General features: G+C 43.9%; 1 protein-coding gene across 12 annotated transcripts in view; it reads right to left on the bottom strand.

Moving 5' to 3' along the window:
* Window positions 1–14688, bottom strand: part of auts2a (activator of transcription and developmental regulator AUTS2 a) — a 1221519-nt gene that overhangs the window by 845483 nt on the left and 361348 nt on the right. The window lies entirely within an intron of this gene.

The raw sequence follows: 14688 nt of genomic DNA, 5'->3' as shown, positions 1-14688 counted from the left end.
CCTGCTGGCGGCCATTTCTGAAGGTTGGGTACACCAAGCTGGGAAATCTTCGACTCTGTGAACCAAACCCGGGGAAAAGCTGGCCCATTATTGTTGGTGGCACTGTCGTTTAATAGAACAGGGAATTTTGTGGAGTAAACACACCTATCAGGAAACTTGCAAGTACCAGATTATGCTCAGAGTATTCCAGTCACTCTGTGTTATATGTGTCGCTACTGGTATTGATTGTAAGCATGCAAGCCAGTGGTGGACAACCTGTGGCCCGGGGGCCACGTGCAGCCCATCTGGGTTCTGAGTGCAACCCATAGGACATTTTGCTGACCCGGGTTGCCACTTTCTGCTGATTTTGATCCACGTTTTTTTTTTACCAGTATGATGGAATGATACACATGTAAAGCAAGGGCACATGAATATGAGGAATACGTCATATGAGGAGAGACTAAGTCGGTTAGGATTGTATTCATTGGAGTTTAGAAGAGTGAGAGAGGTTCTCATAGAAACTTACAAAATTCGAACAGGATTAGACAGGGCAGATTCAAAAAGAATGTTTTTGGGGAGTCCAGAACTAGGGGTCATAGTTTAAGGATTAGGGGTAAACCTTTTAGGACTGAGGTGAGGAGAAATTTCATCACCCAGAGAGTGGTGAATCTGTGGAATTCACTATCACAGATCATAGTTGAGGCCAAAACATTGTGTGATTTCAAGAAGAAATTAGATCTAGCTCTTGGGGCTAAAGGGATCAAGGAATATGGGGGGGAAGGGGCTAATCAGGATATTGATTTTGACAATCAGCCATGATGAAAATGAATGGCGGAACAGGCTCAAAGGGCCAAATGGCCTACTCCTGCTCCTGGTTTCTATGTTTCTCTGAAATGAGGTGCATTCTGATTTCGCACAACATTGACTGTGAGAGCCGTGCATCCAAAGTGTAAATGTTCATTTTGTTTTTACCATTTGAAATTGATGTGATATTATTATACAAATGATTAAGCATTTTCTACAACTCATTACAAAATATTTGGCATGTTTTAAATGTGTTTAATCTTATTCATGGGGTCAGGGTTAGTGAAGAAGCCTGATTTCAATCTTGTGGCCCACTGGGATGAAAGAGGGCCACTCATGCGACCCACTCACTCGCCTAGCTTGCCTGTCACTGATGCAAGCACGGACACTTGGCAGTACGGCATACTCATCACCCTATTGTTTCTGCACTTTTAGATGCATAGTACACTGCTTCGGAAAAATTAGATTTTCCTCACTGCCCACACAACTCATCAGCAAGACTGGCAAATATTTGCTATGAGGATCCCTCTCAATGGGCTGCACAGTGAGTGGTGACAGTACTTATTGTGATGCGTGGTAGGAGTAAGCATGCTTTTCCCGGAGGGCAAATCTTCAGCTGATGGGTAGCCTTCAGGCAAGAAGCAAACTCAAGCAACTGTTGAGTGCTGAGGGATGAATGTAGGGGGGTGGAGGAACAGAAAGATAACAATGCTTGAAAGCCCCAAGGGGGGTTGGGGGGGGGGGGGGGGGGGGGGGGGGGGGGGAAGAGTGGAACAAAAGAACGGTTAGCAGGTGGAAATGACATCTGGTCCCCTGTGCCATGCTCCGCTTTGTTCTACATCATGTCACTGGATTCCTTTCAAGCAGCGTTTACCGGGTAACAGAAGCAGAAAGTGCCTTGCCCCTGGTGGCCGCCTGTTTGACAGCAATATACAGTGCAAGCACAGATGGGCTGCCCTGTGTGGGTTCTGATCACAAATGCAAACAGTCACAACATGTATTTACTCAGCAGTGTTGCATTTTCATTCTGCCACTATATTTCATTTAAACCATATTCAATCTTCACTCTCATTTAAGAAGTCACCAATCAAAAATGGCAATGATTAAAATAATCTCTGCAGTTGAATTTGTAAAACACAGTGAAATGCCAGTTATAAGGTAGTTGTTCTGAACTGTTCTAACTCTAGATTTTCCTACAGTTTGTACATTCTCCCTGAGATGAGCATACCATCTCTGCTGCTTCATTTTGGTTCCAGAGTTTACACAATTGATCCTCTATAATGTGTATTTTTGGAACAGTTCCAAGCAGAAGACTGCACTACAGTGGCCATACTGAGGGAGCAGCAGTTTTGTCCATGGTGTTGACAGCTAGCTTTGCAAGACTGTTCTCAAGATTTACACCATCCTTATTTATCTCAAAGAGCCACCAATGCCGGACAAATAAGAACCATCTCACTGCTGGAGGAGTCAATCATAATGATGACATTTAAACTACTTCATAAAATCATAGAATTCCTACAGCGCGGAAGGAGACCATTCAGCCCATTGGGTCAGCACTGACTCTTCGATAAAGCCTCTTACCAAGGCACACCCCTCTGGTAACCGCACATGCTTATCCAACCAATCCCCCAAACCGACATATCTTGGGACACTGAGGGGCAATTTAGCATGGCCATTCCACCTAACCCGCACATCTTTGGATTGTGGGAGGAAACCGAAGCACCCGGAGGAAACCCATGCAGACACAGGGAGAACGTGCAAACTCTACAAAGACAGTCAACCAAGGTTGGAATCAAACCCGTGTCCCTGGTGCTGTGAGGCAGCAGTGCTAACCACTGTGCCACCGTGCAGTCAGTTCAAAACTTACTGAATTTTTAAAAGATGATTATTTTGATAATGGCTGCATCCATTCAACATATGCTATTGCAACATTAACAGGTTGATGTTAGAATCACAGAGAAAGGAACGGAACCAAGACATTATAGCAGAGGATGACCTGATTGCACATTAAACATATCAGTTAATTAAAAGTCTTCATTGCTTCCTGGTAGTTGTTAATGGTCCAAACATCTGATGGAGACATTGGGTTGCTCCAATCAGTTTCAGTCACATGGTTAACAGCAATAGGAAGCAGTCTTTAGTAATGCCCTGTGACCTCTCGAGTTCCTGTTAGCCCTTGACTACTCCCATGTTGAATTTTTAAAACATCTCTGTCACACCATCAACTCAATATCACATTGTCACCAACATCTCTATTATAAGCAATGGGACTGTATTCATGAAGAGTGCACAATGAAGTGTCAACTTGTTTGTTGTCTGCACAGATGTTGAGCTTATACAGCATTTTCTATTTTCATTTCAATTTCTCAGCAAGGTTGTTGCTGCTTGTGTTTACAGGCCAGGAGAATGGGTTGGTTCACACACTGGTATGTGCAGACATACCCCACGAGGCAGGGAGGCCTCAATTTTGACCAGGCCATTCATAGAAGTATGGGGCCTGGTGCTACCCTGTTGTGAAGGGACATAGAGTCAATCCTGAGCCACTAATCTTATGCTCAACTTCAGGGAACAGCACTGGCAAAGGAGATCATTCAGCCCACTAAGGTGTTCGTGCACAATGTACAGTTAGATTTTAAAATTTAAAAACCCATGAATGAACATACTTTGCATTTATAATGGTCCATATCGATGTAACAATCAGATTTTTTGATGGTATGCAGATGGTATCAATTGGCAAATGGGTTGAAGACCACTTGGGCTGGACCTTTACCCAGATGGCAGTCTTTGGGCAAGATTTTCCCAGATATCGGCAAAGGCCTATGGCAGGCGGGAACAGCGGCGATAAAGCCCCTGACAGCAATGGCGGCATTCTCAGCCATATAGTCCAGGACTTTGAAACAAAACCCTCAAGGGATGAATCCCATGACGTATTGCTGGCAGGGTGAGTTCTGATTTGCCTTCCCTGCCAGCAATTTAGTCAGCCGAGGATCAGGACATCATTTTTAAAGGGTGCCCCAGCATAGAGTCAATGACGGATTGCAGCCTGGGCACACCCCCCCTCCCCCCTCAATACGGCCCAAGCACTGAGCCTTGGCACTGCCCAGCTTTGCACTCTGGTACTGACTGGGCATCACCCCCAGGGCATGACCCTATCCCCACTGAGCTCTGAACTCACTGGAGATCCTCTGGGAGGTCTGCTCGCCAGGTGCACCTGGACTGCACCTGGGTTGTGATTCACGCCATTCTGCCATCACTCTAACATGGATGGCTTTTCGAATTGTGGGCGGGGGGGGGGGGGGGGATGATTCAATTGTAATGGCCTGATAATTATATATTAATATGTTCAAACGATGTTCCGTGGCACAGTGGTTAGCACTACTGCCTCACAGCGCCGGGGGCCCAGGTTCAATTCCCAGCTTGGGTAACTGTATGTGTGGAGTCTGCACATTCTCCCCGTGTCTGCATGGGTTTCCTCCCACAGTCCGAAAGACGTGCTGGTTAGGTGCATTGACCATGCTAAATTCTTCCTCAGTGTACCCAAACAGGTGCCACAGTGAGACTCGGGGATTTTCACAGTAACTTCATTGCAGTGTTAATATAAGCCTACTTGTGACATTAATAAATAAACTTTAACTGATGTTGAACATCGGAAAACACGTCCTATCACTGTCAGGGTGAGGGGGCAATCATGTCACGTGTTTATGCCAATGTAAGACACGACTTTGCAGTTCTCATGATATTTTCCATTCCTGTCATCGAGCCTGGAGTGAACAGGAGTAAGGAATTCAGACCTTTGCACCTTTTAGGTTCTGGTTAATAATAACACAGACAGCACCCATATGAAACCAGCTTAACTATACTGGAATTAAGTCCCCACAAGGTCATTCAAAGGACATTGTGATTGCCCAATGAACAATGGCATTTCCCAAAAAAGCATTCATTCTGGGTGCCATCCACTGAGGGTCCAGGATTGCTAAACACCAATATAAATAAGAATGGATTTTTCGAAAAGTTAGCCATAAACACATGTGGATCTTTTCTCTACGCGTGTCCTGATGTTCCCCTTTCTGTCGCTTGTCTGAGTGAAAATGGTTAGCACTGCTGCTTCACAGCGCCAGGGACTTGGGTTCGATTCCCAGCCTTGGGTCACTGTCTGTGCGGAGTTTGCACATTCTCCCCGTGTCTGCATGGGTTTCCTCCGGATGCCCCGGTTTCCTCCCACAGTCCAAAGATGTGCAGGTTAGTTTGATTGGCCATGCTAAATTGCCCCTTAATGTCAGGGGGATCAGGAGGGTAAATACATGGGTTTGTGGGATAGGACCTGGATGAGATTGTTGTCAGTGCATGCTAAATGGGCCAAATGGCCTCCTTCTATGATTCTATGAAATGGTCAGGAACCCAGTTCCAAAGAAGTCTTATCAAACTCAAAATGCTAACTCTGTTTTTCTCTCCACAGACACTGCCAGACCAGCTGGGTTTTTTTGCAGTATTTTCTGTTTTTGTTTCAGATTGCCAGCACCCACAGGATTTTGCTTTTGGTGCATATCTCTTTGATTGATTAGTTCGCCACAGATGAATGGAGGCTTGATAAAAAAGATCCCAGCAAACCATAACACATGAGAGATTGGACATTTCTGTTTGTTTTCAAACAATGGGAGATGGTTTCTTGGGACTGTCCTTCTGGGTGACAGCAGTGGTTTAACTGGCAATAGCTATAGCCAAGCCTCAAACCAGATTGCTATTTCCTCTGCAACCAAGGATTATAGAGCACGGAAACACAGTCTGGAGAGCCCATCTGGCCAAGCTGGCAAAGGGAAGATAGGATGTAAGACAAAGGGCTGACTTTTTGCCCAGATATGGAGATAATAATAGAAGTGGGCAGGCATATATAGATTCACACTGCCTCCTGGTTTGCCAGCTTCCACCTACCTCCGTGCCATTTTCCCATGGATGGGATTAATGCAGAAGGATGACTGACCCATGAATGGTGGGTAACTTATGCCCAATTAACATCAATTATCAGAGACCGACTAGACATCGAAGTCAAGAACAGACCAGCTGCCTGGAGGCAGCCTCCCCACAGTAAACAAGGCTGGCTAGCACAACAGACAGGTTAGGAAGCCCTTCCCACCTGGATGGCTATTACTGTGGCTGCAAATAACCCATAGAGAGGTTCCCCTCCACAGTGGTAGCCCAGCAACTGCGGCCATTCTTTATTTCAATATTGGCGGGGGGGGGGGGGGGGGGGGGGGGGGGGGGGGGGGGGGGGTAGGGGTTGGGGGGATCAGCTACAGGAACAATGGCTTTGCCTTGTATGTCAGACCTGCTGAGATTTTCCAGCATTTTCTGTTTTTGTACCTTGTATTAGGTTGATCTTTCTCTACACCCTAGCTATGACTGTAACACTACATTCTGCACCCTGTCCTTTCCTTCTCTATGAACGGCATGCTTTGTCTGTATAGTGAGCAAAAAATAATACTTTTCATTGTATGTTAATACATCTGACAATAATAAATCAAATCATTCAATTTGGCTGCTAGGCAAATCAAAATTCAAGAGTATTTCACCCATGTTGCCAATGTAACATGATGGGGAGTGGTGTTCTTGCCGCTGTCTGCTGATGTTTTGTTGGAGATTGGTGGCTTTGTGGTCTTTTGGCCATCTCTGAGCAACCTTGGTCTTCTGCTGCAACACTAGGCATTTTGATTCCATAAAGTAGCTACATCAACTAGCTGTTGTTTTGAAATCTTCACTCGTCGTGAGGTTTAATTTGCATTTAAGTATGTATACATGTTTTGTATTTCCGGATGAGTGAGTATACATGTTTTGTATTTCCGGATGAGTGAGTATACATGTTTTGTATTTCCGGATGAGTGAGTATACATGTTTTGTATTTCCGGGTGAGGAGATAACCATTCTGATGATTTTCGACAACCCGTTCCAATAGTTGCTTGTCAAGATCAGACGGGGAATTGATCCCCATTCTGCTGATGCATTTGGCCTTAGGCATCTTCTTCAGGGCGGATTCCTCCATTTCTTCCATTCGTGCACCAAGTTTTCACGAACTAAATATTCTTGGTGCAGCAGTTATTCGATCAGTCAATGAATGTTGTAACTTTTAGGTTGAAGTCAGATTTGTACTTCAGTCCTTTTGCCAGAAAATGCATTTCATTTGTTGTTCACCATGCGCAGTCTGCTGTGTGTGGGCGTGTCTTCAAATCAAGCACATTTTCTTGGCAACGTGCTCCATATCCCCTGCTTGATCAGAGGCGCCGACTTACAAGGTGAGTAAAACACACATTTGAAGTGAAAAACAAAGAAATAAACAAACAAAGCGTAGCATTTTTCAGCAGAGAAAAGTGTCGTCTTATAGGCAAGGTATAGGCCGAAGCATGATTTGTGGTACCAAGAAAATGGAGTTGTCTTACACACTGGGTCAATTTACACACTGCAATTTCTGGTAATACTTATCGTCAATACTGAAAGTACTTCAATATCACTGTAAAACTGAAAACTGGCCGCGATCTTGCGGCCACACTAGCCGTGGGTGCAAATCCCGTACCAGCTGCCAAATCCCGTGAGAGGGCCAAAACGGGATTTTCGCCGCGGAGATCTTCTCTGCCCCCTGCCAGTGACATGACCAGATTCAGACCCAGAAAGGGTGTGGACTAATTTCCATACATTTTAATAAATTAACATGTATTTAATGGCCTTGACGCAGTTATGTCCACCCACACTTTATCCTCCCACCCAGTCAGCAGTGCGAATCACTACTGGCCTTCAACCAGAAAAACGAGTTGTGATAAACACGCTGAGGGTGCGGGGGCAAGTATAGCCTCCGGGACATAGCCAGGCAGTGCCTTGGTGAGGGCGGCCTTTCATTTAAGTTGGAGATCGGGGCGCTTTAAAAAGGACATGCCTCTTTCAGCCCCGCCCCTCCAGCTGATGGTGTGAAACTCGCTTCCCCTTTTAAAATACACAGAGCGTTATTCAATATGGGGAGAAAAGCCGGCTGTGAGGCCTGCGATTTCACACGGTTTTTCTCGCCTGATCCAACAGTGGGCCCACTAATCTCTTTAATAAGTCCTATTAGTGAGCCTGACAGGGTAAGGGCATTAAACGCCTGCAGGGCATCCCATAAACCCACCCTCCATCTCACAGCCCACTCATTTTGTTGACTGTTGCCCATGTGCAGTTTGCCACATTCCGCTAGTTTCCATCCACTTAGTTTTTTGCCGACTGACGTAACTGAAGAGATACGCACGTAAAGCAAGGGCAAGTGAATTGTGGTGTATGTTGATTGCACACAACATTGATTATGAGTGCTGTGCGCTCCCTCTGCGTCCAATCAAAGCGGGAATGTTTATTTTATTTTTACCATTTGAAGTTCTATTAATATATGAATGATCAAGTATTTTCTATAACTTGTCCTGAAATATTCAAAGTGTATTAAATGTATTCAATCTTATTCCAGGGTCATAGTTAGTGAACAAGCCTGATTTCAACCTTGCAGCCAACTGAGATGAAGTTGACGGGGGGAGGGGGGCACTCTAATGGCCCACTCACTAACCTAGGTTGCCCGTCGCTGGCCCACTGTGTCAACGTCCTATGAAGTGGCCAGCCATTTTGTCCTCTATTGAGTTAAACTTGGAATTGCACAGCAAGAGTTGTTCGGGGCTAACCCAAACCACGTGAGTACTAGCAATCTGAGGGTTGCTGCAACTCATTGTTCTGCACTGATGTTTTGAATGAAAAGAGAACAAGCTTAAACCTTGGCAGTCTGTTTCACTGCCAGCAAAAAATCTCATCCAGATAAAGTGTCAGCGAGGTTACTGTAGAACACTGCCCGTTGCTCGGAATGCAAGTTGCTGAAATTTACATTCAGCTGTTGGGAAATTAGTGCTCCTTGTTTGGCCGATGCTCCATCTGTGATCCCAGCAACCACCAAGGTCCTAATAGCTACTGCGCCATCTGATAGATTTTACACATTGGGCAGAAACAAATGTGCTACATTGCATAAAGCTCACGTCAATGATCATCTGTATTTCTCACTCAAGAATCAATGACAGCGTGCTGTTAAAAGCTATGTTAGTTTCAATGCAAGTTCCTTCTTTTTCTTAAATTAAATCAGATCCATTCCTTACACATCCTATGCTGTTCTCTTTTAGGCATGAATGCACAAAAGGAACATGTGTCCCCCCATTGGGGAGTTCTCATCAAGAGACGTTGATTCTAACTGTGCAACATAATTAGGATAAAACAGGGGCCTGAGTCAAACAACTGGAATGTGGCCTTATTCCCGAGACAGAAAATATTAAACAACCTGGAAAGTGATCTTACTATTGCCAGGTTCTGCTGAATTGGCTCAATGCAGTCGGGGCAGCAGAAGGGAACCTAAACTGGAAACTGTGCCACCAAATAATGAGGGGGGGACATAACAATCACTCAGGATTTCTGCTCCCGATAACATTCTGGTGAATAAATGCTGGGATATGCACATGTGTCAGGTGAGTGAAGACAGAACTTGGTTTAGCTGTGATTCCCCTTCATTCAAAATAGCTTGTCACAATTTATTGTTAGGACTCACAAAAAAGAATAGTTCCATGGTTGGGGCAGCAGGCCAAGAAATATGAAGCCATGCTTCAGCAAGAGTCCTGGACCCAGATTTTATAACAAGAATAATGCGGAGGCCATCACTGTTCACCATTATTATGACGTAAACCGGTCAGCAACCTCTGAGTTCCACACATGTGCAATTCACCATGAAAATCAGGAAGTGGTTTGCTGAGTTGCCCTGCTCTTACACAAGCACTGGCCAATAAATTCCTCATTTAAAGGACACAAAGTTGCCATACTTACCCACAAGGTATCCACTGGACATAACATAAAAATTAGGGCTGATGATCAAGGCCAAGTCAATTTATAATGGGCTAAAAATCATAATTTACTGTCAAACAACCTCTCTGGTGCATAAAATTTAATTTTACAAGTGTGGCATCTCATTCTTTCAGTACATAATCACCAGACATTTTTTTTAAAGAAAATTAACAATTAAAATGTTTTTTTAAAATAAACTTCTTCTGTCTCTTTCATTTCTTTACCTTAAATCTAATTTTCTTTCCCTCTCTTTATTTTGCTTTCTCTATATAATTGTACTTGGATGACATTGTTTGACATGGAATTCTCAATTAAATTCCAATGCATCAGTGAGAATTCTTCAAACAAGTGCTTGGAGAGAAACACCTTTGCTCACTCTGTTCACACAGGAATCAAATCCCCTTTTGAGGGTCTTATGCTGAAAGGCTCTCGAATGACCAGAAGAAGCTGCTCAAAAGCCCACAAGTCTGTGGGAAATTATAAGCATTATGAATAGTGGGCGCTATTCCTTCACTGTTGACTACAAAACCCAAGACAAATAGTCTTAAGGAAAGGAACAAATAAAAACAAAGTCAACTATTTCTAATCTCGTAGACTGCCCTCCATTTCAGTGGGAGCTTGAGAATCAACCACATTGCTGTGGATCTGGAGTCACACACAAGCCAGACCAGGCAAGGATGACAGATTTCCTTCCCTAAAGGACATTAGTGAACCAGATGGGTTTTTATGACAATTGACAATGGTTTCATGGTGATCATTAGAATTTTAATTCCAGATTTTATAAATAAATCAAATTTCCCACCACATTTGAATCGTGGTGGGATTCAAACCTGGGTCCCCCAATCTTAGTTTCCAGGTTGCAGCATTTGCTGTAGAGCTGGTGTATGAGGTGGTTGACGAGTGTGAGAGAGGTGCGACGGCAAAGTCTCTCAGTGTAGTCTGTGCTGTAGGTTGACCTGAGTGGGGTGACCCTCTTAGGTCTCCCCCAATCTTGCCATGGGTCTCTGGATTACTAGTCTAGTGATAATACACTATGCCACACTACGTCGAGGGACAACACCTCTTTAAAGAACATAAGAACATAAGAAATAGGAGCAGGAGTAGGCCATCTAGCCCCTCGAGCCTGCCCCGCCATTCAATAAGATCATGGCTGATCTGACGTGGATCAGTACCACTTACCCGCCTGATCCCCATAACCCTTAATTCCCTTACCGATCAGGAATCCATCCATCCGCGCTTTAAACATATTCAGCGAGGTAGCCTCCACCACCTCAGTGGGCAGAGAATTCCAGAGATTCACCACCCTCTGGGTGAAGAAGTTCCTCCTCAACTCTGTCTTAAACCGACCCCCCTTTATTTTGAGGCTGTGTCCTCTAGTTTTAACTTCCTTACTAAGTGGAAAGAATCTCTCCGCCTCCACCCTATCCAGCCCCCGCATTATCTTATAAGTCTCCATAAGATTCCACCTCATCCTTCTAAACTCCAACGAGTACAAACCCAATCTCCTCAGCCTCTCCTCATAATCCAAACCCCTCATCTCCGGTATCAACCTGGTGAACCTTCTCTGCACTCCCTCCAATGCCAATATATCCTTCCTCATATAAGGGGACCAATACTGCACACAGTATTCCAGCTGCGGCCTCACCAATGCCCTGTACAGGTGCATCAAGACATCCCTGCTTTTATATTCTATCCCCTTCGCAATATAGGCCAACATCCCATTTGCCTTCTTGATCACCTGTTGTACCTGCAGACTGGGCTTTTGCATCTCATGCACAAGGACCCCCAGGTCCCTTTGCACGGTAGCATGTTTTAATTTGTTTCCATTGAGATAGTAATCCCATTTGTTATTATTTCCTCCAAAGTGTATAACCTCGCATTTCTCAACGTTATACTCCATTTGCCATATCCTCGCCCACTCACTCAGCCTGTCCAAATCTCTCTGCAGATCTTCTCCGTCCTCCACACGATTCACTTTTCCACTTATCTTTGTGTCGTCTGCAAACTTCGTTACCCTACACTCCGTCCCCTCCTCCAGATCATCTATATAAATGGTAAACAGTTGCGGCCCGAGTACCGATCCCTGCGGCACGCCACTAGTTACCTTCCTCCAACCGGAAAAACACCCATTTATTCCGACTCTTTGCTTCCTGTCGGATAGCCAGTCCCCAATCCACTTTAACACACTACCTCCAACTCCGTGTGCCCTAATCTTCTTCAGCAGCCTTTTATGGGGCACCTTATCAAACGCCTTTTGGAAATCCAAAAACACCGCATCCACCGGTTCTCCTCCATCAACCGCCCTAGTCACATCTTCATAAAAATCCAACATGTTCGTCAAGCACGACTTTCCCCTCATGAATCCATGCTGCGTCTGATTGATCGAACCATTTCTATCCAGATGCCCTGCTATCTCCTCTTTAATAATGGATTCCAGCATTTTCCCTACTACAGACTTTAAAGACTTTAAAGGTAAAGCATCCCAAGGGAAAAGATCTTGTTTTCCTTTAATCTTACATAACAAAGGCGATGTGAATTATATTCCGTCATACTGCTTATCGAGGGGCTTTACAGCCAACAGAAGAGGAAAACCTAATCAGAAGGTGTGCCAAGAAGTCACTCACTTCCCATCTGGATTAACATACAGAATCAAACAGAAAATTTAAAAAATTCAGATCGCCAACGTTTCTGGCAAGCAATTCTTTTAAAAGTAAGAGTATCAAATTCCTGAACAGAGGGACTGCAGTGGCTTCCTGGGCATTTTGAATCAGCATCGACACGATCACAATGTTTATTCAATCTGGTCGCTCAGTTTGAAGTCCAGAAACCCCTTGCTTCAAGTTATTTCTTTTGCATATTGCAGATTTCACTTCCAGTAGGTTGTGTTCTTCCTGACAGAAATTCCCTCTTATCAATATGTTTGCTGAGTTTTTTCTATATTTTCTTTATTGATAACTCATTCCTTGGAATAAAGAAAGTTACAAGAATAATCCTGACATAACGAATAATGTTGCACAGAGTTAAAATCTCTTGATGAGAACACCCCGATGGGAGGACACATGTTCCTTTTGTGCATTCATGCCTAAAAGTGAACATCATAGAATGCGTAAGGAATGGATCTGATTTAATTTAAGAAAGAGAAGGAACTTGCAATGAAACGGATATAGGTTTAAAACAGCACACTCTCACCGATTCTTGATTTCCAAATGAGTCATTTCACTGCAAAAACAAAATGTACACACACTTCTAAAAGGAAAACTCCAGAACAGCCAAGACTAATTAGGAAAGAAGTTGGCAGATGTAACATAATGTGGGGAAGTGAGAAATTATCCACTATAGCCAGAAGGATGGAAAACAGAATAATTTTTAAATGTGAGAGACAGTACGTGTTGGTATGCAGAGGGACTTGGGTGTCCTTGTACACAAAGCACTGAAAGTTAACATGTAGGTACATGTTAGGAAGGCAAATGATACGTTTGTCATTATCATAAGAAGGATGGATTATAAGAATAAGGAAGTCTTGCTGGAATTATGTGGGGATATCGGGTTTTGGTGAGGTGATACCTTGTGTTCTGGGTGCAGTACAGTTTTAGTCTCCTTACCTTGGGAAATATGCATTTACTTGCCTCAGAAGGGGGTGTAATGAAAGTTTGCTAGATTCCTGGGGTGAGAGGGTTGTCTTACGATGAGAGATTGTGTAGAATGAGCCTATGTTCTTTGCAGTTTCGGGATCTCATTGAATCACAAAAGTTCCTTGAGAGCTTGACAGGATGCATACCAAAGAACTGCTTTCTGCGGCTGCAAAGTCTCGAACTTGGGAATCAAAGACTCGGAATGAGGAACTGGCCATTTAGAACTGATATGAGGAAAATACTTTTTCATTCAGAGAGGGCTGTGAATCTTTGGAACACACTACCCCAAGGGTGGTGGGTGGTCAGTCATGGGCGGGATTTTCCAGCCACTCATTGCACGGTCCATGTTCCACCTGCTACGGTTCCCGTGACGAGCAAGGACAGGAAAATTCTGCCCATGGAATATAGTCAAGACTGGGAGTAAGAGATTTTTTGAACACAAAAGGAATTGGGGGAAATGGGGATAGGCTGAGAAAATGGACTTGCAGTCGAAGTTCAACTATGATCATTGTGATATGTGGAGCAGGCCCAAGGGGCTGAATGGCCTCTACTCCTGCTCCGAATCAATTCTTAAGAATTTTTTTCACAAATTTGATTTTACTTAGAAAAGTAGTTTATTTTTCTTGTAACAAATATTTCATATTCTTCTTCACATATGTAAATTACATTTCTTATTATTGTAATGTCTGAGGAAAACTATTTACTTATGAGGAAGTTAATTAACAATCAGCGAAGCTCCATTTATTGAATGTGTTAACTTTGTAGCAGTGAATGACTGAACTCTTTTCTAGTAGAAGAAAGGTCACATAACATACCTCAACCCATCTGAGGGTTTTGGTAAGGAACTTATAATTACATAGCGTGATGTTGATTGCCAGAATGCGGTTATCAAGCCATCATCAACATTTTTTGTGGGTCTCGCAATATGTTTTGCAACAGCTGACTTCTCTTCCAGTCCACCAAATGCATTCCTGGATCAAATAAAGGGAACGAGTTCAGGTCGCATTGGATTATAAAGATTGGGGCTGTGATTTTCCACCTTCGCAGTGCTGGCGCAGATCGTGCTAATGCAGGAAGATTGCGTGCGGGCCAGAAAACAGGTTCTGGCCCGGCACCAAATGGTTTACAATCGGCTTGGTCCCTTGCTACTGGAGCAAACTGGATCTCACCCAGAAAGTGCGTGAGGCTGTAGATTAGAGTATTTAATGTAGCATTTAAATAAGCTTAGTATGTGCTGTACTGTTCTATGCTCTATGCTCTATGTAGTATGTTCAACGCCGGAGTCTCCCCACTCCCAGGATCTTCTGACCCTCGCATGCGGCAAAAACCCAGCAGGAATCGCTACTGGTCTCCAACTAAAATTTCCAAAATCTAGATATTTGGAATATTCAATGCA

Source organism: Mustelus asterias, chromosome 12 (assembly GCF_964213995.1).
Source record: "Mustelus asterias chromosome 12, sMusAst1.hap1.1, whole genome shotgun sequence".
Taxonomy (NCBI): Eukaryota; Metazoa; Chordata; class Chondrichthyes; order Carcharhiniformes; family Triakidae; genus Mustelus; species Mustelus asterias.
The sequence above is the reverse complement of the archived record's forward strand: the minus strand, read 5'-3'. Positions and strand labels throughout refer to the sequence as shown.